Source organism: Dasypus novemcinctus, chromosome X, assembly GCF_030445035.2.
Source record: "Dasypus novemcinctus isolate mDasNov1 chromosome X, mDasNov1.1.hap2, whole genome shotgun sequence".
Taxonomy (NCBI): domain Eukaryota; kingdom Metazoa; phylum Chordata; class Mammalia; order Cingulata; family Dasypodidae; genus Dasypus; species Dasypus novemcinctus.
The window spans coordinates 88,731,922-88,756,655 of record NC_080704.1 but is presented as its reverse complement, the minus strand read 5'-3'; the positions used below and the strand labels follow the sequence as shown (position 1 = coordinate 88,756,655).

Below are 24,734 nucleotides of genomic sequence, written 5' to 3'. Positions count from 1 at the left end.
AAGAGAAGGGAAAGGGGTCAGAAGGAGTACTGCGGTTAATAATGGCTGAAAATTTCACAAATCTACAAATGGACATGGATGTACATGTCTAGGAAGAGCAGTACACCTTAAACAGTATAATTCCTAACAGGCCTACAACAAGACATCTACTTGTCAAATTGTCCAATGCTAGAGACAAAGAGAGAATACTGAAAGCAGCAAGAAAAAATAGATTTCCCACATACAAGGGAATCTCCATTAGATTAATGCTGATTTCTCACCTGAAAGTCTACAGGCAATAAGGCAGCTGTATGAAATATTTAAGGTTGTAAAAGAAAAACTGCCAGCAAAGAATTCTCTAATCAACAAATCTGGCATTCAAAAATGAAGGAGAGTTCAAAATATTCACAGATAAATAGAAATTAAGAGTTTGTTAATAAGAAACCTGTCTGTCAAGAAACACTAAAGGTAGTTCTATAGGTTGAAAATTAAAAAAACGGAATGAAAGTTGGAGTAGAGCATATGAATAATGAAAGTGAGAAAAGGGAAAAAACAATATATAGTAAACATGGACTGAAAGAAAATATGACTAATGTAAGTAATTCCTTGACAATAATAATATTGAATGTTAATGGATTAAACTCTCCAATCAAGAGTCACAGTTTGGCAGAATGGATAAAGAAATATGACCCATCTGTATGTTGTTTACAAGAATCTCAACTTAGACACATGGAAAAAAGGGCACAAAATGTGAATGGCTGGAAAAAAATTTACATGCAAACAATAATCAGTAAAGGAGAGGAGTACCTATACTAATATTACACAAAAAAGAATATGAAAGCAAAACTATTATAAAAGAAAAAGAAGACTGTTGGGGGAAACCGGCTTACCTATTAGTTGTTTCTTATTATTGTACAAGATGTTCTGAGTTGTCTCTTGTTATTGTAAATTACCTATCAGTTGTTTCTTGTTATTGTACAAGTTGTTCCTGTACTTTATTGTAGATGGTGCAAATCACTTCTTGTTATTGTAAAAGATGTTCCTGTACCTTATTGTAGATGTTGCAAGATGCTTCTTATGTTGCAAGTTGCTCATTAGCTTTCAAATAAATAATGATGGATAAACTGGGGTTGAGGCTCTCAGTTTCAAAAGCTGTGAAGCCCCCTGGTCCCATCTTTATTTCCTCTCTTGCATCTTTCTTTCTGTCCTTTAATTTCTTCAGTTCTGAGTCACCATGCCTTTGGGCAGATCTATTGCTGAGCTGGTCCCAGAAACTGGTGCCCAACATGGGGCCCAAAGGGAAGAACAGCTTCAAGCTAAAAAGGTGTTGTCACAGTGCAGAGCCCCAAGAGGTTTAGAAGGCCTTCCAAGTCCTCAATGAGTAAGAACACTCTTGGGTGTTCTAGCAGGGTTATGATGGGAAACAGAGACATTTCAACAAAATATCATCTGTATGTGTCTCCACAAATAACTCCTCAAGGCAGGAGGAGTCAAGGCCATCAAGTCTCATATTTTAGAACTTTTACAGATTATAGAAAAATATTCCTCATGGTTCCCAGCAGTAGGAAGTTTAGAATTAGATGACTGGGAAAGAGTAGTAAGTGAGTTAAAAGAATTACAGGTACAAGGAGTCCCAATCCCTGTTTCTATTTGGTCCACTTGGAAGATTATTAGATCTGTTTTGGAAGCTTTGCAAACAGAAAATGAGGAAGAGAAAATAGAAAATAGAGGTGAGGAAATTCCTCCCTCTGAATTTTTTGATACTAAATCTAAAGTTATTTTGCCTTCAGATCCACCATTCTACTGACTTTAGAAAGTCATTTTCCTCCCTGCCAATACCTCCTCCCCCTCCTATGCCTAGAAATGTTCAACCAAAGTTGTCAGCTTTACAAGAGGGCATTTTACAGACTAGAAGAGAGGGTGACTTGGAGGTGCTTCAAATGGCATTTCCAGGCCCTGTATGAGAAAAAATATCTCCTGGAGTGGATTCTCAAAATCCAAATGGGACAGTGGATTTGGACCAATGGATATGGTGTCTGCCTACCACATGGGAGATCCAAGGTTCAAACCCAGGGCCTCCTAACCCATGTAATGAGATGGCCCATGCACAGTGCTGATGCATGCAAGGAGTGCCATACCATGCAGGGGTGCCCCCTGTGTAGGGGAACCCCACATGCAAGGAGTGCACCCCGTAAGGAGAGCAACCCAGTGTGAAAAAAGTGCAGCCTGCTCAGGAGTGGTACTGCACACACAGAGAGCTGACACAGCAAGATGATGCAACAAAAAGAGACACAGATTCCCAGTGCCACTGACAAGAGTGCAAGTGGACACAGAAGAACATACAGTGAATGGACACAGAGAACAGACAACTGGGGGGGGCGGGGAAGGGAGAGAAATAATTTTTTTAAAAATCTTAAAAAAAGAACCCAAATGGGGTTTATGGGATCACTCATGAACCCTTCCCATTTAAAATTTTGAAGGCATTAAAAGCAGCTGTGCAACAGTATGGTCCAAATTCTCCTTTTACCTATGGTATGGTGCAGGGGTTTGCTGAAGTCTCTAGGCTGATCCCAGCTAACTAGTCTCTGTTAGTGCACATCACCCTAGGGTCTGGAGAGTATCTACAATTCAAAATCTGGTGGATGGATGATGCAGAGACTCAGGCTGCTCATAATAAAGCCCATAATATCACCATTTTCTGGGATCAGTTAGTGGGGATGGGGAATTGGGCTGGAGAAGATCAGCAAATAACAATGAATGATCAAGCCATTGCACAGGTCCGTCACTATTGCTTAAGGGCATAGGAAATAATTGAGGCTAAAGGCCAGCCTCTGATGTCATTTCAAAAAATATTACAAGGACCTAAACAACCTTACCCTGACTTTATCGCTCAACTACAAGAAGCGGTCAATAATTTAGAAGCTGCTGATACTATTTTGCAGCTAATGGCTTATGAAAATGCTTATCAGGTCTGTCAGAAGGCTACTGGGATTATGAAAGGTAAAGTGGATTTGACTGGATATATTAAATTGTGCCAGGATGTAGGGATGGAGGGCCGCTGTGCTACAATGATGGCTCAGGCTATGGCAGGAATGAAAATCAGTAAGAAGTCCTCTAGAAAATGTTTTAATTGTGGGGAAATTGGTCACATGAGAAAAGATTGCCAGAAAACATCTGAGGGAAAAACAATACAGCCCAGACAGAATATTTCTGCTAGGAAACCATGTGAGCCGTGCCCCCCCACCCCCACCCCCTGCTGCTGTGGTAACAGAAATCATTGGTCTAGCCAATGTCAGTCTAATTATCATAAGAATGGCACTGCTTTGTTGGGAAACTTCCAGCTGCAGGCTCCTAGCCCCTTTCCAAAAGGGAGCTTTTCCAGTTTAGCACAGCAATCAGGGCACTCCCTGATACTCTGCAGTGCCCTTGACTTATCCCCCTCCATGGCAGGAAGCGCAGTTGTAGATAACCCAGAGGCAGAACCTGTTATCTTGCTTCCAGAGGATACCCCTGTCTGTGTAAAAATGGGAATAAGGGGACATTTACCAATGGGTATGGTAGGACTTCTCCCCAGGAGGAGCAGTCTCACCTCCCAGGGAGTTAGAGTGCATACGGGAGAAATTGATTGTGACTATCAAGGAGAGATTCAAGTTATCATGTCCATCTCTGTTCCATGGAAGGCTGATATTGGAGATCACATAGCACAATTGTTATTGTTCCCTCATGCCCCTGTAGGAGCTAGTGAGAAAGTCCAAAGGAAAAATAGTTTAGGATGTACAGGAATAACAGGAGTATTTTTAACTGAAAAAATTTTAGAATCTTGTCCTGTTTGTGAAGTAACCATTTAGAACAAACGGTTTAAGGGACTTATTGGTACTGGAGCTGATATTTCTATCCTTAGTTCTAACCATTGGCCCTCTACTTGGCCATTACAAGATTCATCTATTTCTGTTGTGGGACTTGGCACGCCCAGAGTTTTAAAGCAGAGTGTACAAATTTTTCATTGTCTGAGACCTGATTGGCAACATGCCACCCTGCAGCCATATGTTGCAGACTTACCTATTAATCTCTGGGGACGTGATCTATTAGAACAATGGCAGGCTGAAATCTATATTCCCCAAGTTAGCCAATATAATAAACAAAGTCCACAATTAATAAGGAAACAAGGGGATGTTCCAGGGTTAGCACTGGATAAGCATTACCAGGGAATTGTTAAACCGATAGATCCCACAGCTCTTGGTAATCGTGAAGGATTAGGATATTCACCTTTTCCATAATGGCCACTGCTCAGTCTAGTCTCCTTGAACCACCCAAACCCATTCCTCTTAAATGGACTACAACTTCTCCAGTTTGGGTTGAACAGTGGCCATTAACCCTAGAAAAATTGAAGGCACTTCATAAATTAGTTAAGGGACTGTTAGATAAGGGGCATGTTGAAGAATCTTTTAGTCCTTGGAACTTTCTGGTGTTTCCTATTAAGAAAAAATCAGGCAAGTGGAGGCTTTTAGTGGACCTCTGACCAGTAAACGCAGTCATTCAACCTATGGGTGCACTGCAGCCAGGTTCGCCCCCACCAGCTATGATCCCTCCTGGCTGGCCACTTGTTGTTATTGATTTAAAGGTTTGTTTCTTTACAATACCTTTGGCTCCCCAAAACTGTGAGAAATTTGCATTCTCAGTGCCTTCTTTTAATAACAAAGAACCCATGAAATGGTTTCAATGGAAATATCTTTCTCAAGGAATGCTTAATAGCCCCACCATATGTCAAAAATTTTGTGGCTAAAGCCTTAAATCCAATCAGATTGGCTTTTCCTTCTTGTTACATTATGCATTACATGGATGGTATACTGTGTGCTGCTCCCTCTTCCCAGACTCTAGTTTTAGCATATCAAGACTTAGAGAAGACCTTAACTGTAGCAGGATTAAAACTTGCCCCTTGGAAAATTCAAAAGTTTACCCTGTTTCTTATCTTGGGACTGTTGTTGATAAAATTACAATTAAGCTTCCGAAGGTCCAGATTCACAGAGATTCTATAAAAAGTTTGAATGATCTGCAGAAATTATTAGGAGATATAAATTGGTTAAGGCTCAAGGTAGGCATTTCCACATATGAATTGTTAATCTTTTTTCACTATTATGAGGGGATCCTCGATTAAACAGCCCCAAGGTTCTAACAAGAGAGGCAGAACAAGAACTAAAACTCAGAGAGAAAAAAATTCAAAGTGCCTAAGTTGAGCACATTAATCCAGAACAGACACTTCAATTGATTATCTTGCCTTCCTGACACTCCCCCATGGGAATCCTTATGCAACAAGATCATATTGTAGAATGGATATTTTTACCTAAGAGTACTGATAAAACTTTATCTCCTTATGTGAATTTTATGGTCCAAATTATACTTAAATGCTGTGAGTGCACTCGTGCCCTTCATGTACAGGACCCTTCTCATATTGTTCTTCTAGTTTTATGCAAGGAAGTTGAGGCTTGCCTCCAAAACCACATACAATGGCAAATAGACTTTGCTGATTATGTTGGACAAATAGATAATCATTACCCTAAAAATCCTGTGCCATAATTCATTAAAAGCACTCAATGGATTTTACCTAGCATAACTAAGTTTCAACCAGTACTTGACACCCTTACAGTCTTTACTGATAGGTCTGGAAATGGCATCACTGGGTATACTGAGTACAAAACTAAGAAAATTCCTACTCCTGGATTTTCAGCTCAGCAAGCTGAATTAGTAGCAGTATTTACTGCTTTGCAAGACATACCAGAGTCCATAAACATCCCTTCAGACTCAGTGTATGTCATCCAGGTTTCTCAATTGATTGAAACAGCTCTTATCAAACCTAACATAAATCAGATAAATCAGTTTCTTTATAAACTTTTTCACAAACTTCAACAAATAATTAAAAATAGGAAAAGTCCATTTTCTTCACTCATATTCGATCTCATTCCAACTTACCTGGACCGTTAGTACAAGGCAATAATGCCATTGATAAATTAGTTATTCCAGTTTTACAGGAAGCTATTCAATTTCACAACCTAACCCATATAAATGCAGCTGACCTCAAGGCTCATTTTCCTTTAACATGGGCACAAGCTAGGGACATTGTTCAAACTTGTCCATCCTGTCACATTCTTAATAATCCAAAAGAATCAGAAACTGGAGTAAATCCCAGTGGTTTAACTATTAACTCTCTGTGGCAAATGGCTGTGACTCATATCTCTTCCTTTGGAAAATTATGTTATGTTCATGTCCTTGTAGATACTTGTTCAGGATTCATTTGGGTTACAGCTCAGATAGGAGAAACTGCTCGACACATAAGACAGTATTTGTTAGCTTGCTTTGCTGTGATGGGACTTCCCAAGTCTCTAAGAACAGATAATGCTCCTGCTTATACCAGTATCTCCCTTAAAAGACTTCTAGATACTTGGACTATTTCTCATACTACAGGACTTCCTTTTAATTCCCAGGGGTAGGCTATTTGTCAAGTGAGCAAATCAAACCATTAAATTCATGCTACAAGAGCAAAAAGGAGAAGACGGGGAGACACCACAGGTGCAGTTATACAAAGCATTATTCACTCTTAATTTTCTTAACTGTGGAACAACCCTGAAAGGGACAGCATCTGAAAGGCATTTCCAAACTAATTCTAAAACTCAAACCCAAACTCTGTCTGAAAACCTTTAATTTGGTGGAATGATCCACCAATGAATAAATGGTTGACAGGGAAGTTGTTAACTTGGGGAAGAGGGTTTGTTTGTATTTCTTCAGGAGATGGAGAACATCCTGTGTGGGTACCAGCTCAACAGATGAAGCCATATCATGAACACCAAGAGACAGCAAAAGTTCCTATGGGACCCAGAACCTCTGGTCATGCAGATGGAGAAACTGACACTGAAGACTGCATAGCTGGGTCCCATTCTGAAGGTTAGAGTAGCTTCACCTTCTACCTAGTGGTGAATTAAAAATCTAAAGCAAGAAGCTGAACAATAGCTGACCAAGAGCTCAGTTATATCTTATATCAGGATTGAGGTTTTGCCTAATATGTATGCTTTGCTAGTATTCTTACAAAAAATGTTTAATCATGCAGAAAGATTTATAGGCTATAATGGTTTTACATTAAGTTATTAAAATGAAAGAAAGGAAAAAAGGAAGAACTGCTTTTGTCTTTGTTTGTTCAGTGTTTGTGTGTGGTAATTGTTTCAGTGTGTGTTATAATGGTTTTTGTGATTGTTCATTGTCACTGTATATTTTGATACCTCTGGATGATGATATAATTTGATAAAATTTTCTAAAAGACCTGTATTCAAAAAATATATACTACCACTACTACTAATAATAAGCACTTATACTATTACCTAAGTTTAAAATGTTAATGAGATCTCTGTGGTTGTAAGTCTTGAATAATAAAATGCATATAGCAAGTTGTAAAAGTATTGTGGTAGCATTCAGTGAGATAATGTGTTTCATAAAAGTAAAATAATCCTGAAAGAATACAAAATATGCAAACACTGTGTGAAAAGGGCAACAATGAACTTTTTGCAGTTTTTCAAGGCTTTCTGCCCTGGCCTGATGGGAATGAATCTGGCTACATAGAAGAAACCTGTGGCAGTGACCCTACTAAGAAACATCAGAGACAATGGTATCTTAAGGGCCTGGAATAGGCAAACAATTGGGACAAGCTGTAAGATCCCTGATACTTCATCACATTATTAAATGTTGTTTGGTTGAGTAAGACAAAACTATACTTTCTGCTGTGATTGATGTAGTACAATGTTTTTTTCTTTTGTTAATAGAATTTGTAATACTGTTGGAATATTAAAAATCTTTTATCCCTCACTGAGATGTGTTAGTTGGAAAGGTCCTTCAAGGGATTAGGAAGGCCTCCAGGAGGCTGTTCTGTTTAAAAATAATAATAATAAATTAAAAATTAAAAGGGGAGGGAGGTGGATATTGACTTAGCCTGTGAATTGGATATGGCCAGCATCAATATTGGCTTTAGGTGAGGTTTGTGGCAAAGACAACATTCTAACTGAACGCCCCTCAGGCTATAATCCAATATAAAAAAAGCAATTTTGTGCAGCACAGGAAACCTTGCTAAGAGTGAAAAGCTTAACACAGTAGTGTCTGGATATTCTGAAGACTGCCATCTCTATCCAGGGGAGGATTGCAAATACGAAAAGCAAGACAAAAATGATGGACTGTTGTGAATCACCCTTGATGGGGGAGAGATCTGTGGAAGAACATCTGGGACACCTGCCAGCAGTAACAGGTAACCTTCTGTCATTTCCCTGCCAACTCCTCTAACATCTTTCTCAGGACTGTTGAAGCAGATGCTTCATAAAGCACAATTGAGACCCGAAAAGCACACAACTGAGACCTGAAAAGCAGAGTGGCTCCACCGGAAAGGCAAACGTTGTGAGTACCAGACCTTGTGGTGCCTAGGCCAGTGGTTCCAGCTGCCTATTTTTCACCAGCAGTTTGTGGAAATCACTCATGGGTGTCCTTCAGGCTCACTTCAATGACTGTGGCATTGGTCATCTCCTGCTCTTGCGAAGGGCAGGATGTGCTTTTACTGATACAGACACTACATCAGGACTCTTAAAACAAGCCAGCTATTGTTTTCTGCCTGGAAAATGAGTCCTCACAATGATGGACTAAGCTAATTCAACACTGAATTGTGGCCTTAGGTCCAGTGAAGATGCTAAAAGCAGGACCAATGAAGGCATTGAAGTTATGTGATAAACTTCCAGCTGCCCCACGGTCCAAAATGGGGAAGTAACAATAATTTGTCATTGCCTATGACTCAAACTATACAAATTGGGGAAAATAAGGTCATTTTTAATCAAATACTGGCCTATATAGCCTTGCTGGTAAGAAATCTTAAGTCCATGAGAAATAAATTGTCTGTTAGTTGGAAGTTTGAATAAATCTGCTGTAGTTATGGATTATGTATAAAATGCTGTTTTCTGATTTGACATTGTCACTTAAACGATAAGCACACAATGAACCCTTCAGGGTATGAGGCAGTAAGAAACCACCTAATCTGCTTTCATTGCTTTATAAAAAACAAAAAGGGGGATATGTTGTAGGAAACTGGCTTACCTCTTAGTTGTTTCTTGTTATTGTACAAGCTATTCTGAGTTGCCTCCTGTTATTGTAAATTACCTATCAGTTGTTTCTTGTTATTGTACAAGATGTTTTTGTACTTTATTGTAGATGTTGCAAGTTGCTTCCTATTATTGTAAAAGATGTTCCTGTACCTTATTGTAGATGTTGCAAGATGCTTCTTATGTTGCGAAGTTGCTCATTAGTTTTCAAATAAATACAATGGAGAAACTAGGGTTGAGGCTTTCAGTTTCAAAAGCTGTGAAACCCCCTGGTCCCATCTATGTTTCCTCTCTTGTGTCTTTCTTTCTGTCCTTTTATTTCTTCAGTTCTGCATCACCTTCCTTTCATGCAAACCTATTGCTGAGCTTGTCCCAGCAGAAAACCACTATATATTAATAAAAGTACTAATCTATAGAGAAGAAAGAACAATCATAAACATTTATTCACCTAACTAGGGTGCTTCAAAATACATGAGGCAAATATAGGAATATCTCAGTGGAGAAATAGATGCCTCTAAAATTATAGTGGGGGGGCATAAATACACCATTATTACCATTAGAGAGAACATTTCAACAGAGGATAAAAAACCACAGAGACCTAGAATAATTCATTACAGAATATAGACCTAATATACATATATGGAACATTATACCCAAATATATCAGGCTATGCATTCTTCTTTAGCACATATGGATAATTCTCCATGGTAGATCACATGTTAGACAACAGAACAACTCTCAATGAATTCAGAAATATTGAATTCACACAAAGTAATGTCTCTGACCACAATGGAATGTACCTGGAAATCAGCAAGGAATTGAAAACCAGATTAAGCACAAAGATATGGAAGTTAAACAGCACACTCTTAGACAATCAGTGGGTCAAGGAGGAAATTGCAAAAGAAATCAGTAACTACCTGGAAGTGAATGAAAATGAGAACAAAATATATCAAAACCTATGGGATGCAGGCAAAAGCAGTGTGGAGAGGGAAATTCATAGTCATAAATGTCTATATTATAAAAGAAGAAAGAGTAAAATCAAAGACCTAATGCAAACATGGAGGAATTATTAAAAGAGCAACAAATGAACACCAAATCAAGTAGAAAAAAGGAAATAAAAGAGATTAGAGCAGAGCTAAATGAATTGGAAAGTAAGAAAGCACTAGAAAAAATACACAACGCAAAAAGATGGTTCTTTGAGAAGATTAATAAAATTGACAAATGCTGAGCTAGAATAACAAAGAAAAAAAGAGAAGAGATGCAAATACATAAAATAAGGAATGAGAAAGGGGATCTCACCACCGATCCCACAGAAATGAATGTGAGCAATCTGAGGAGGAAATCAAGAAAAATATACCATTTACAATTGCAATGAGCTATTTATAATGAGCAATCTGAGGAGGAAATCAAGAAAAATATTCCATTTACAATAGCAACTAAATGAATCAAATAACTAGGAATAAATTTAACTGAAATCCTCAAGAAAATACTTGCTAATTGTATTTAAAAACACATCAAATGAATTATACACCATGAAAAATTGTTTTTTCATTTCTGGTATGTAAGTATCCTTCAAAGTAAGAAAGTTGATCAATGTAATACACCACATAAACAGATAGAAAGAAAAAAATCACATGATAATCTCTATAAATGCAGAAAAAATTTTGAAAAATAAAGCAACTTTCCAGATAAAAAGACTGTAATGGATAGGAATAGAAGGAAACTTCATCAACATGGTAAAAAGTATATATGAAAAACCCACAGCTAACATCATATTCAATGGTGAAATCCTAATAGCTTTCTCTTTAAAATCTGGAATAAAGCAAGGAGACCCACTTTCACCACACATATTTAACATTGTGTTAGAAGTACTTGCCTGAGCACTTAGGCAAGAAGAAGATATAAAAGGCATCCAAATTTAAAGTTTTGAATTAAAATTTTCACTATTTGCAGATGACATGATCTTATACATAGAAAGACTAGAGAAATCTACAACAAACCTTCTAGAGTTTATAAATGATTTCAGTAAAGTGGTAGGTTATAAAATCAATACAAAAATCAGTAGCATTTCTATACACCTATAATGAGCAATCTCAGGAGGAAATCAAGAAAAATATACCATTTACAATAGCAACGAAATGAATCAAATAATTAAGAATAAATTTAACTAAAGATGTCAATTATATGTACACAGAAAACTACATGACACTGTTAAAGGAAATCAAAGCAGACTTAAATAACTGCAAGAATATTCCCTTTTCATGGATAGGAAGACTAAATATCATTAAGGTGTCTATCCTACCCAAACTGATTTACAGATTTAATGTAATCACAATAAAAACTACCACAGCATTTTTTACTGAATAGGAAAAGCTAACTATAAAATTTATTTGTAAGGGCTAGTGACCCCCTATAGACAAAGACATATTGAAAAAGTAAAATGAAATCAGAGGATTCACACTATCTAACATTGAAATATACTACAAAGCCACAGTAATCAAAACTTCATCGTATTAGCACAAGCATCATCATACTGACCAATGGAACTGCATTGAGAATTGATATAGATCCTTGCATATAAGGTCAACTGGTATTCAACAAGACCACCAAACCAACTCAACTGGAAGAGAATGACCTCTTCAATAAATGGTGCTTGGAGAACTGGATATCCATATCCAAAAAATAAGAGAGGAATACCATCTCATACCTTATGCAAAAATCAACTCAAGATGGATTAAGGATCTAAATATAAAACCAAGATTGTAAAGACCTTGGAAGATAATGTAAGGAAGCATTTACAGGATCTTGTAATAGGAAATGGATTCATGAACTTCATACTCAAAGCACAAACGGTGAAAGAAAAAATAGATAAATGAGACCTCCTCAAAATTAAAAATGTTTGCAACTCAAAGGAGTTTGTCAAGAAAGTGAATAGGCAACCTACACAATGGGAACAAGTATTTGGTAACCATATATCTGATAAGGGTCTAATATCCAGCACATGTAAAGAAATCCTACACCTCAAAAAGAAAAAGAAAAACAATTAATTTTAAAAATGGACAAGTGTTTTAAATAGACACTTCTCCAAGGAAGAAATAGAAATGGCTAAAAAGAAGATGAAAAGATGCATAACATCCCTAGTTACTAGGGAAATGCAATTTAAAACTATAATGAGATATCATCTTTTACCCATCAGACTGGTGGATATTAAAAATAGAGGACTACAGGTGTTGGAATGGATGTGGAGAAATGGGAACACTTTTCCACTGCTGGTGGGAAGGTAGAATGGTGCAGCCATTGTGGAGAACGTTTTGGTCATTTCTTAGGGAGCTAATTATAGAACTGCCACATGTTCCAACAATCTCACTGCTGGGTATATACCAAGAAGAACTGAAATCAGGGACACACAAAGGTATATGCACATAAATGTTCATAGCAAAATTATTCTCTATTGCCAAAAGTTGAAAATGACCCAAATGTCCATCAACAGATAAATGGACAAACAAATTGTGGTATATACACACAATGAAATATTACTCAGCTGTAAGAAGGAATGCAGTATCAACACTTGAGATAACATGGATGAATCTTGAAGACCTTATGTTGAGTTAAGCAAGTCAGGCACTGAAGGCCAAATATTACATGACCTCATTGATATGAATTATGCATATAGGGCAAACACACAGAACCAAAGTCTGGAAGATAGGTTCACAGGAGACAGAATAGGAGAAGAAAATTTTGAGCCAATGCCCTTATGGACAAAATCTATGATAAGGTGAAAATGTTTAGTTGTACAGTGGATGGAAATGACAATGGTGCTTTGATGCTATTGGGTTGGGCAATGCTGATTTTTGAGGAGGGTAAGGTGTGGAGTGTGGGTTGGATTGTACATGGAACTGGGGTAAAGTTTGGGGGAGGGAGAAGGTGAACTCGGGATTTGCAGGTATGTGGTTAAACTACAACTTTAAGACATTCTTTTGGCAAATATGGCAGGGAAGGGTTACTAGTTTAGGGTGTTGGATATGAGGGACATGTGGGACAGGGCACACCTGGAGTATGCTTCTAGGTAGTGTGTGACTGTTCATCTTGTCAGGTTGTGTTGTATCAGTGTGTGGAGGCCCCCATAATGAGCAGAAAGATGTTGGATTTGCATCGTGGGGATTGTTGCTATGTTCTCAAATACAGGGGCTGGATCTCTCTAGAGCTTAGGCAGTGCCTAATAGCAGAGTACAGTCCAGTCAGTCAAGCCCTCAATGCTGTTGCAAGTAAATATGAATCTTATTCTTCAAGCAGTGAAGCTTGGTGGTTGCTGTGAGTCCAGAGGGGAGGAGGAAGTAATAGAATAGATGGAACATGGGTCATTTTGGAGCGATGGAATTATTCTATATGATCTGGAAATGATGGATATAGACCATGATAAATTTCAACAAAATTTATATGTTTATGGTAAAAAATATAAACCATAATGGAAATCGTTAATACAGTTAGTTACAGTGTTTCAATATTTGCACAATTGTAACAAATGTAAAAATCACATGTAAAATATTATTTATAATGGAAAGAGAAATAGGGATAGGTTGATGGGTATATGGGAATATCCTATATATTGTACATCACTTTTCTATAACCTAAAGCATCTTGAAGATAAAATTTTAAAAAAGAAGGCACTGGGGGAAAAATGGAAGAAAATATCACTGTATGTACAAGACTACAGATCTTACAATGATGAGAGACATAATGTCAATTTTTAAAATTTTACATTTTTATTTTTTTATTAATCCAATTTTTAATCTTTATTTGTTATTTTTAAAATTACCATTATTTCATTTTCTTATTAATTGTATTTGGATATTTTGTTGGCTTCATTTTTTTTTAAGATTTATTTTATTTATTCCTCTCTCTATCCCCCGCCCCCACCCCAGTTGTCTGTTCTCTGTGTCTGTTTGCTGCGTGTTCTTCTTTGTCCACTTCTGTTGTCAGCAGCACAGGAATCTGTGTTTCTTTTTGTTGCATCATCTTGTTGTGTCAGCTCTCTGTGTGTACGGCACCGTTCTTGGGCAGCCTGCACTTTCTTTCACACTGGGTGGCTCTCCTTACGGGGTGCACTCCTTGCGCGTGGGGCTCCCCTAAGCAGTGAACACCCGTGTGTGGCACAGCACTCCTTGCACGCATCAGCACTGAGATTGGGTCAGCTCCACATGGGTCAAGGATGCCCGGGGTTTGAACCACAGACCTCCCATGTGGTGGACGGGCGCCCTAACCACTGGGCCAAGTCCGCTTCCCTTGGCTTCATTTTTGAAGAAGGTTTGGATCACAGAATAGTTACAACTGTGGCAGGGGAGGATCATTGATGTGAGGTGTCAGTGATGGGGCATGCATGGGAAGAGGTTCACCTGGGGTGTACCTATAAGTCACATAAATGTGTTCAAGTGTTCATGGGGAAATGCCATGGTGTGTGGAGTTTCACACAATAACTGAAATAATATCAAACTCCCATCCTGGCATGCTCTGCCACATTCTCTAATAGGACAGCGAGAAGCCTCCTGAATACAGGGGCAGTGACTAGTGAAGGAGGATGGAACATTGTCGGGGCCTTGATATTGATGATTGTACTTATGACACTTTACTTTTGAAGTTTAAACTTAACTCAGTATTAACATTATAGGGTGCCTATGAGAGATTTCCTGAAAGCCTCCTTGTTGCTCAAATGTGGCCTCTCCCTAAACTGCACTCAATCATAAAAATATATTACCTTACCCCCAACATGGGACATGACACCTAGGGATGAGCCTCCCTGGCAATAAGGAATTACTACCAAGCACCAACTAGCAATGCAACTGGAAAAAGACCTTGCCCAAAAGGGCAAAAGTGTAAATACAGAGAAGTTTTTATGGCTAAGAGAACCAAAGTGAGTCAGAAGTTCATTCCAAAGGTTCCAGTAAAGCATGTCTCAGTAGAATCTTATTGACTGCCAAAGTAAATATTGCCTCTAATAGTGAGGCTCCTGAGGGTTCTGGAGACATCCAGACACTATAGGCAGGGAAAATAGCTCAGGAGTTTTTTGCCCTGCCAGTAGGCCCTACTTTTGAATTTATGCACCCCAGTCTTACAGATTTGGACTCAGTTGTGATCTCACTACACATGCTTTTCTGCCTCTTCTATTTGAACCTATAGTTAGTACTAGAGTTGATACATGTATTTCTAAGAGACTTAAATCATTGGGCTGTCCATGTGCCAACTTGGCCCTGGATCTCAACAGAGTCGCAACTCCTACTTTCTAGTTCGTTGGACTCACTCAGGACAACTAACAAGAAGATGATGTTGGACAATGACCATCCTAAGGAACAGAAAAAGTCTGTAATTGCAAGCAAGAAAATCCCATTCTGCCCCATGGGATCTAAGCCCCCTCTTAGAAGTGGAGTGGGCATCCTAATCCCAGAGTCCTCTGGATTGGTGAATGAACAATGGACTAGAGTAGACTTATTGTTTTTCAAGTATAGACTTAGTGTTATTTTAGCAGTGGAAGAACTTCTATCATTGATTTGGAGGCAGTGTTCACCAGAGGTTCTGTGGGTGGAAGAGGGAAAAATATGTGTAATATGGGGGAATTTTTGGTACTTAGGAATTGTCCTTAATGACATTGCAATGACAGATATAGGCCATGATATGTCTTGTTATAACTTAAAAAAGGTGTAGGAGAGAGTATAAACTATAATGTACACTATAATCCACACTTAGTGTGTATGCTCCAGAATGTATCCCTCAGTTGTAACAAATGTAGTACACTAATGAATAATGTTGTTAATGTGGGAAAATACAGGAGGGCAAGGATCAGGGCATATGGGAATCCCCTATATATTTATATAATTTTTATGTAATCTAAGTATCTTAAAATAGTAAAAAAGTATATTAGAAAAGAGACAAATAAAATTGAGTCCAAAAACAAAAAATTTAAAAATAAAGTCAGCATTCTTTATTAAAGAAAATGTAGTCATCATGCTTAAGAGTAAGATTGGCCAAACCAAAATTCCTTTACATTCCAAAATGAAATTTTCAAACCTAAAAATCATTCCACACCCAGATAAAAGTTGTTCAAAACTTAAAACTTTACTTTGAAAATAAATTTTGTGATGATTGATAATTTAATCATTTTAATAAATGTGTTGAAATCTTACAGAAAAAATAGTGAACTGATGACCACTCCTTAGAAGTCTTTCATTTTGTTTGCCCTAATATAACAATCAGGGTTAATGCATGCAAGTATTACTATAGTAGAGTAAAAATTTCCAAAGCAATATCCAGTCTTTGACAGGAGGGTATTGGGGTGCTGCACCAACAATTTTCATTTTTATAGGAGTCTGAAATATTTCTTAGTTCTTGGTGTGTTTTAAATGAAAAGTTTGGGAAAAGATTGCATCTGTATCTAATGTAATAAAACAGCCTGTTTAATAAAGATCCCACAGTAGATTTGGGAAGGGGAAAATATGATTAACCATCATGCCCATATTCTCCATATATTGGTTCAGCCTGCAGTTTTATAGTAGCTATATAAATATGATCCAATTCCCAACCAGGGAGTAATTTATGATCCAGGGTAATAAAGCTTAATATTTCTTCCCTATTCACAAGGATTTACAAATTTAATGATTCCCAGATAACAAACAGATTTAAATTTCCTGAGTGATCTTAGTCCTTAGGAAAAATACCAAAACAGACACACACAACATTTTTGAAGTTACAATTTTTAAAACTTCAATTTAGAACTAAATTTGTTATTTTTTATCTCTCTTTATTTATTTATTTTTTAATATTACATTCAAGAAATATGAGGTCCCCATATACCCCCACTCCCCTCACTCCACTCCTCCCCCCATAACAACAATCTCCATCATCATGAGACATTCATTGCATTTGGTGAATACTTCTCGGAGCACCGCTATTAAAAAGTTATTCTCTGTTAAATATGATCCAGGTCAAACTCTGTGAACTGTGAGAAAAAGCACTGTTCTCTATGAAGATTACAAAATATTCTCATATCATTTTGATAAATTAAATGTCATGGTCCAAAATAAAGGTAAGTTTGTTCTATCCTCCTTGACTAAAATGACAATTCAGCAACGTGACCAGAGAAAAACTGGGTAACCCCAAATCCCATTAAAGGATTGTCCACTTGTAAAATTCTGGCTCTAATTCAGGGCTTTTTAACCAGCGGTCTGTTGGCTTGAATTAAAATTCAAAAAAACATTATTTTTATGGAGATGTGTTGGTGTGGGTATGATAATTTTTTTTAAATATTACACAGTACTGTATAAACTTAGTAAGGGGTCTGTGGTTTTCACCTGACTGACAAAAAGTTCCATGGTGTGCTCATCAATTGTAACATATATACCACACTAATGAAAGACGTTGTTAATATGGGAACATGTGGGAGGTGGAGGGAGTGGGGCATATGGAAATTCCCTATATTTTTTATGTAATATTTATGTAATCAAACTTATTTTGAAATAAAAGTATTAAAAAAGAACCCCTGCTCTAATTCCACTGCCTCTAATTAGTCTTGTTTAGCTATCTAAACTGTCTACTTCACAATTTAGTTTGTCATATTCACTCTCTGAATTCACACACTGTTTTGACTAGATTTACTTTCCTTTTTAGTTCCCATAAGCTTTTAGAAGTCATAGTATTTGAAGATTTTATATGGACTGGGCTTGTTTTTGATAACAGTACCAGATATTTTGATTTTCAGTGATTCATCCTCAGGGGCACCAGTGCTATGTCAAATGTCCATACTTTTCATTATTTAATTGAATTAATTTTATGAAATATTGAAAAAGTCAGTACCACCTAATTTTAACCATAGCTTCCTTAGAAAAGAGAGAAATCTGTTGGTACATTCAGAGTTACAAAATTTGTGTGTGTGTGTGTGTGTGTGTGTTTTCTTTTTTTAGATTTATTGGGGAGAAAGTGGGGGGGCAAGATCCCACTCAAAACTGCACTGAAGGTATCATGTGATAAGATAGAAGCAGGATGCTATTATTGGGTGAGAACAGGTCAAAGAAATGTGGATATAGAAGATTAAATGAGTAAAAATTGGTAGTGAAAAGTAAACATTGAAACGTAAATTTTAAATATACCTCCTGTGGTTCTCTACCACCAAGCAAGGGGAAAAAAAACGTAAGAATTTATAAATGATTTCTACACTTACAAATTTCAACCATACAGGTAAATTGGGTAAAAGTGTAAAAGAATAACACTGTTTTAGTGAAAAAAGCTTATTTATTGGAACTTGTTTATGTTCTCTCCCTATCTACATTGAAATAATTAATCATTTAATTTTTCCACTTTGAGAAATATGTAAGAGTGTAACTTAATATCTTAGAGTACTTCTGATAGATTTTTATGGTAAATACTTATTCAACTTTGCATATCATTGTGTTTAAAGTTAACACCAGTCTTTTGTTTTCGGCCATTTACAAGTAGTATAGAAAATATTCTTTATGCTATAATATGCATAATATAATTGAAGCTGCCAAATATGAATTAGTCTCAACAACTTCAGACTTCCTGGTAGAAGAGAGAAAGAACAATTTGCACTTTAAATTTTTTTTTCCTTTTTGGTTTTTCTTAGTATTTTTCTTTTATTTTTAAAAAATTTTTATTGTTTTTTTGAAGATACATAGATTACAAAAAAATGTTACATTAAAAAATATAAGAGATTTTTATATATATACCCCACTCCCCATCCCACCACTCCTCCCACTTCAGTTTGCACTTTTTATGGTTAATTGAGTATAAAAAACGATAATTCTGTAGTTTCGAATCAGTGTCTCATTACTTTGTCACCTCTATAATCAATGTAGCTTCATTATATCCACTGATGCGAAATTATTTGCAAATATTAAGAAAACATTTCACTAGCAGTTTTGGAATCGATTGACTTTTCTCATAATTTAATTTGGTGGCAATATTTAATTGTGAACAACACATTTGATAAATAATAAACTGTCTTCTACATGTCATTCATTTTCTATCACATTTGCTCTGACACTTCAAAATAAAGTAGAAACTCACTATAACAAATTTTTTAAGTTCCAACTCATGTGTCACCTGCATCACCTAAAATAAGATTAAATACTCCAAACAGTAAATAATTACCAATAACTATCAATCTTATAATTAACTATATTTTATCATATAAAATGTCATTAGCTTGTTAGAAATACCCAGTAATATATTAATAGCTTATGAGAAATACCTGAATGTGATCTTCCAACTAAAGCTGAAAAGGATTATGGCTAAATGATTATAATTATAACAATATTAAAACATTTTTGCCTGTTGCTGAGAAATTGGAGAAAACTTTGATATTGTCTGTTATAAATTTTGTGACATCAAGCAAGTTTGGGAAGAAAAAAATATATTGTCAGGAAGTGAGTAAGGAATTGAGGGACTTTAGATTTGGTGGCAGACATTTGCATATATTTTACGTACTCAGTTAGATGATGATTATACTGTCCAAGATGAAACTGAGCCTGAATTGGCAGACCTGACTCATGCTCTGGGCACAAGCCATGCTTTGACATGACTCACATACCGATCATGACAAATGGTTTAAACTTTAATTTCCTCATCAGATAATTGGAATCATTGAAGTTCTTGACCCATATGCAAGTTTCCAGAGACTACACAGACTTGATTTTGGTTTATATGCCACATTTAGAATTATTTCGGAGGACCCCTGACAGCATAATGATTCCTGGCTGAAGCTAATGTAGCGTTTAGTACAAATGAAAGTGATGTCTCTGAAGCAGACCTCTACAATTTGTCTTCCAATGGCTGTACCAGGAAATACCATTTTGAATGTAGAATAGTGGAGCCTCTGTGGAAAACAGATTGGCAGTACCTCAAGAAGCTGCATATAGAACTGCCATGTAATGCAGCCATTCCATCACTAGGAATATATTCAGAACTGAAAGCAAGGACGCGTACTGACATTTCCACACTGATGTTTATAGCAGTATTATTCAAAATTGCTAAAATATGGAATCAATCTGAGTGTCCATCAGCTGATGGATGGATAAAGAAAATGTGGTATATAGATACAATGGAATACTATTTAACTGTAAGAAGATATGAAATCAGGATGCAAATGGCCACATGGATGAACCTTGAGGTCATTATGTGGAATGAAATAAATCAGACACAAAAAGACAAAACTGTATGGTCTAACTAATATGACCTGAATATGATGTGTAAACTCACAGAGGTAAACTTTAGAGTATAGATTACAGGACATAGAACATGGGGTGAGAAAGGGAGTTGATGATTAATGTTTGTAGAATTTTTAATCAGGTTTATTTAAAAGTATGGATATTAGTAGAATTGATGGTGATACATTATAATGGGTATAACTAATACTGCTGATTCATAAATCTAATTGTATCTGAAAGGAGTATTCTGTACCTACAAATATAAATTGAAAGGAAGCTAGGGCATAATCTAGGGAATGCATAACAGTGATTTTGGTGGTGGATGAAGATTATGGTTAAAAGTATAAATATAAGAATGTTCTTCATTTACAAAGTGTTAACAATATGGTGAAAATTTTAACAAATGTAATTTGTGAATAACAGTTAAAAGTAATATTGTAATATTTTTACATCATTGGCAAAGGAGATATTATATCAATTTTAAAGGGACAGCAATAGGGGAGTATAAGGGATTAAGCGATTTTTCCTTTGGGAGTAATGAAAATGTTCTAAAATTGACTGAGGTAATGACAGCACAACTTGTGATGAAAATGAGAGCCACTGTGTGTACACTTTGCATAGATTGTATAAAACATGAGAATCTATAACACAGGGAATCCATTGGTGGAGAAAGGATTGTCGTTAACACAAAAAATATGAGAATGTTCTCTCATGAAGTATAACAAATATAAAAAACTAATACAGGATGTTAATAGTGTGGGGGTTGGGGGAAAATCTACACTAAATGTAAGAAATGAGCTATAGTAAGTTAGTCATTTGTAACAAATGTTTCACAACAATGCAACTTGTTAGTGGTGGGACAATGTATAGAAGCCCTGTATGATGATATGTATGTTTGTTTTGTAAATTCAAAACAACTTTTACTACAACTTAGTGTTTAGGTATTTGCATGTATGTATGATATGCTTTAATAAAATTTTATAAAAAAAGATATGTCACATTGACTTTCAAATCCCAGATTGAACCCGGTTACATGATAAAATTCAGCAGTAGTCAAACCACTATTGCATTCTCTCCAGTATTCACATAGCACTAGTTATTGTAACTATAATCTTCCTCACTCTCTATCCTTAACTGCTCAGCCCCATATGATTGTTTCAATCATGCAGATACCCTGAAATCTTGATTCCCTTCTCAAATCTGTAATCTTCTAGACCTCTGGACTTTCTGAATACACTCTCTTGTCTTATTACTTGGCCACACTGTTTCCTGTCACTTCATGTAGCATATAAATATCCAGTCTGTGTTACTGTTGTATTACAGCATTTACTGCATTTCAGTTTTCATTCTGAGATTTTTTTCCTCTATGCACTGTAGGAGTATCTCTTTTCTGTTCCTTCAAGGAAACAATAGTAAAGCCCAATAAATCAAGGTTTGTTATAACATCATGGCTTTTGGGAGAAGCACAAAATATGCCTGTGGTACTGAAAAGTACTTAAGTGATTTTAAAATGACATCTTTGAACATTTCCCAATTAATATTGCATGCTTTTTAACCCTTATTCTTGTGAGGTATCAAGGAGAAGTGAAACAAACACAGGACAAGGTGCGAAGAGACTTGAAGTCTAGTCTTGTCTCTGTAACAGACTCATACAGAGATTTGGCCTAGTCATTTCAAACTCTGAGGCCTCAGTTTTACCAACAGTAAATTACAAACTGCCAATATATGTCACTTCCTAAATTATAAGAGAATATTAGATGTTTATCATTGTTCCTGTGAGTGACAGGATATGAATTTGTTTCTGATAATTTTTTATTCTTTGGTTAGGAGTCTGGAATCTAATTCTAAAAACCTATGTCGCAGGAAGAAGACTTGGAAGAGGTCGTTGTAATGGGCAAGAGGAATAGTATCATCTGTGTGTCATCCTCTCAGGATAAAGTAAAAGTCAAGAGAAAAAGTTAAAATTATCTTTGTGGATCTGGGAATCTGATTGATGCCATAATGTCTGAGAGAGAAAGGTAAAAAGTGTATGTCTTTCTCTATTCCATTTCCATTATCTGGTGCAAAGGAGAAAAAGTCGAATTATATTTATTACTAAGGGTCTCTAGGTAGAAATTTAGTGAAATCTTTGGAGCAGTCAATGTCCTGCTTTGTTTTAATTTAACTTTACAACATTCAGCACCATGCTATTCTGGTCCCAGCAAAATAAATTCAATAGTAGTTCCTGTCTCATAATAATACCAACACAAGCATAAAACAACATGTTCAGGTATATAAGTACAAAGGGCATAGACATTTCCAGAATTAAAAAAAAAATTCCCCTAAGACAGAAACCTCTGGGATGACGGCTTTTATGTGAATCAGATATATACTAGTTTGGCTTATATAATCTTTCCCTGAATTATAGAATTTAATGCCATCTATAAGATCAATGCCTTTGCCTCCGTACCTGAGATTTATAACAGCTAGAAGAAAAACTCCCTGATGAATTACCCAAAATTTCTCTAATAAATGTAGCTCTGCTAATTAAATAAAATTATAACTTTCTTCTCCTGGGAAGTGGGAAGATTATAGTAGCAAAAAAATTAAGTACAGATTCACCATTATTGAGGGCAGAGAAAGAAGCAAGAAAGTAATTTGAGATATAATCCTGGGTCACGTTGTACCACATCCCTATTCATTCCCATCACCATAACAAAAGGGAATTGCTCTTTCCCTTTCTTTTAATTTCTGATGCAGTTCCTGGCAGGTATATGACACTGATAGCCTGATTGTTTGATTTAAAGTTAGAAGATACTGTCCATTTTCTCTTTAAGCACAGAAAAGAAACAACATGTGAACCAGGAAACAGTTTTACTTACATTTTGCCAAAACAAGTAAGTTAATTTTAAGTGTTTAAAAATTTAAATTTAATCCAAGTTCTTTGACAAATCGTTGATTTTTAAATGTAATGATAATTTATTCTGATAATCCAAATTCTTTGACAAATGGTTGATTTTTAAATGTAATGATAATTTCTTCTGATACTTACATCTAATCTATAAGAAGCAAAGCAACTGTGTTTGTTGTCTTATTTCCCATTATAAACATGTTTTCCCCCACACTGCTTTATTTGACTGAAGAATATATATATACCTACCATTGATTACAACAGTTCACTTTCACAATGAAACTATGCAGTTGATATTACCTGATCTGTACACACATCTTGGCAAAGAAAACCATTAATAAAACATTATAGCTGTCTTATTTTCTCATTTAACAATTTTAATCCTTCAGATAAAAACAATATTATCCTCAAAGACTTATAGAGAGAAGAATATGTAGAAACAATCTTACACATTCATGCCAGTAACTCTGCTTAATGAATAGTTGAGCAAAACACATTTTGAATAACAGTTATGAGAAAGTTCTCCATCTCAAACTTCTATTTCCCCAAGTTCAACTCGATTTCTCTCCTCCCACCAAATACCAAGGAAATGGCATGTAAGAATGGTCCACCTTCATTATATCCATAACTACCCTTAGATGTGACCGGCTACCCAAAGTCTGTTGTGAAAAGCCCAGATCTAAAAATCAAGGATGAAAGGTACATATGAGAGCTAATTATGTATTAAAATGTTGGAGCCTACCGTTCAGGCTTTCTGTTTTCCCCTGAGATCTCCAAAGAATTCATACGATAGCCATTCCAACAAGGATGCTACTGATCAGTGCATTCATTCCAGCTCTCCATTCTGAAAATAATCAACCTAATCCCTCTTTTCTAGAAAGAATGAAAGAAAGAAAGAAAGAAAGAGAAAGAAAGAAAAAACAAGTAAAAAGAGAGGAAAGGAGAGAAGAGGAAAAGTATAAAAAGAAAGCAAAATATATGAAAGTCCTAAGAAAACTGAAGAAAGCAAAAGAAAAAAAAAGAAATAAAATTCTCTATTATCTAGCCACTAGTATGAAGGTAGTGAGTTGTCAGAGTGAAATTTGCAAGCCACTCTGTGCACACTGAACATTTCCGTTTTTCAGGGGGCAGCCCTTACTCTCTCTTCCTCTGATTAATGATGCAGGGCTATGCTAAGTGCTGTACATGGAGCCTGTAAAGCCTCACACGTAGTAAGAAAAAAGTCACCTTTCTATTTATAGGGCCACAGTGCATTGTCTTCCAGTCCTGTAGTTGCATTCAGCTTTGAACTTGTGATAACACACAGCCCTTGTTTATGGAGTCCTGTAGTAAAGCAGGTGCCCTCTTTCTATTTCATAGATATTGCACCACTGCAGTCTTCCCTGTGATCTTTTCTCAGAGTCACTCAGTTGTTGTGCGAAGATACTAAAGTGGACATTTCTCTATCTAAGGGTGTCTCCTAGATAGCTCCCTAAAGGAGAGATCAGGGAGGGAATGGAGCCTGTATAGGACATTCTTGGATGTAAAAACGTCTGA

At 36.3% G+C, this 24,734-nt stretch overlaps 1 protein-coding gene across 1 annotated transcript in view; it reads right to left on the bottom strand.

Annotated features, from left to right (window-relative positions):
• GPR174 (G protein-coupled receptor 174) overlaps positions 1 to 24,262 on the bottom strand; it is a 117,000-nt gene extending 92,738 nt beyond the window's left edge. The window contains exon 1 of the mRNA XM_004482214.3: positions 23,941 to 24,262. The gene's annotated coding sequence lies outside the window, so the exon portion shown is untranslated. The remainder of the gene's footprint in view (positions 1 to 23,940) is intronic.
• Positions 24,263 to 24,734: the final 472 nt, after the last annotated feature.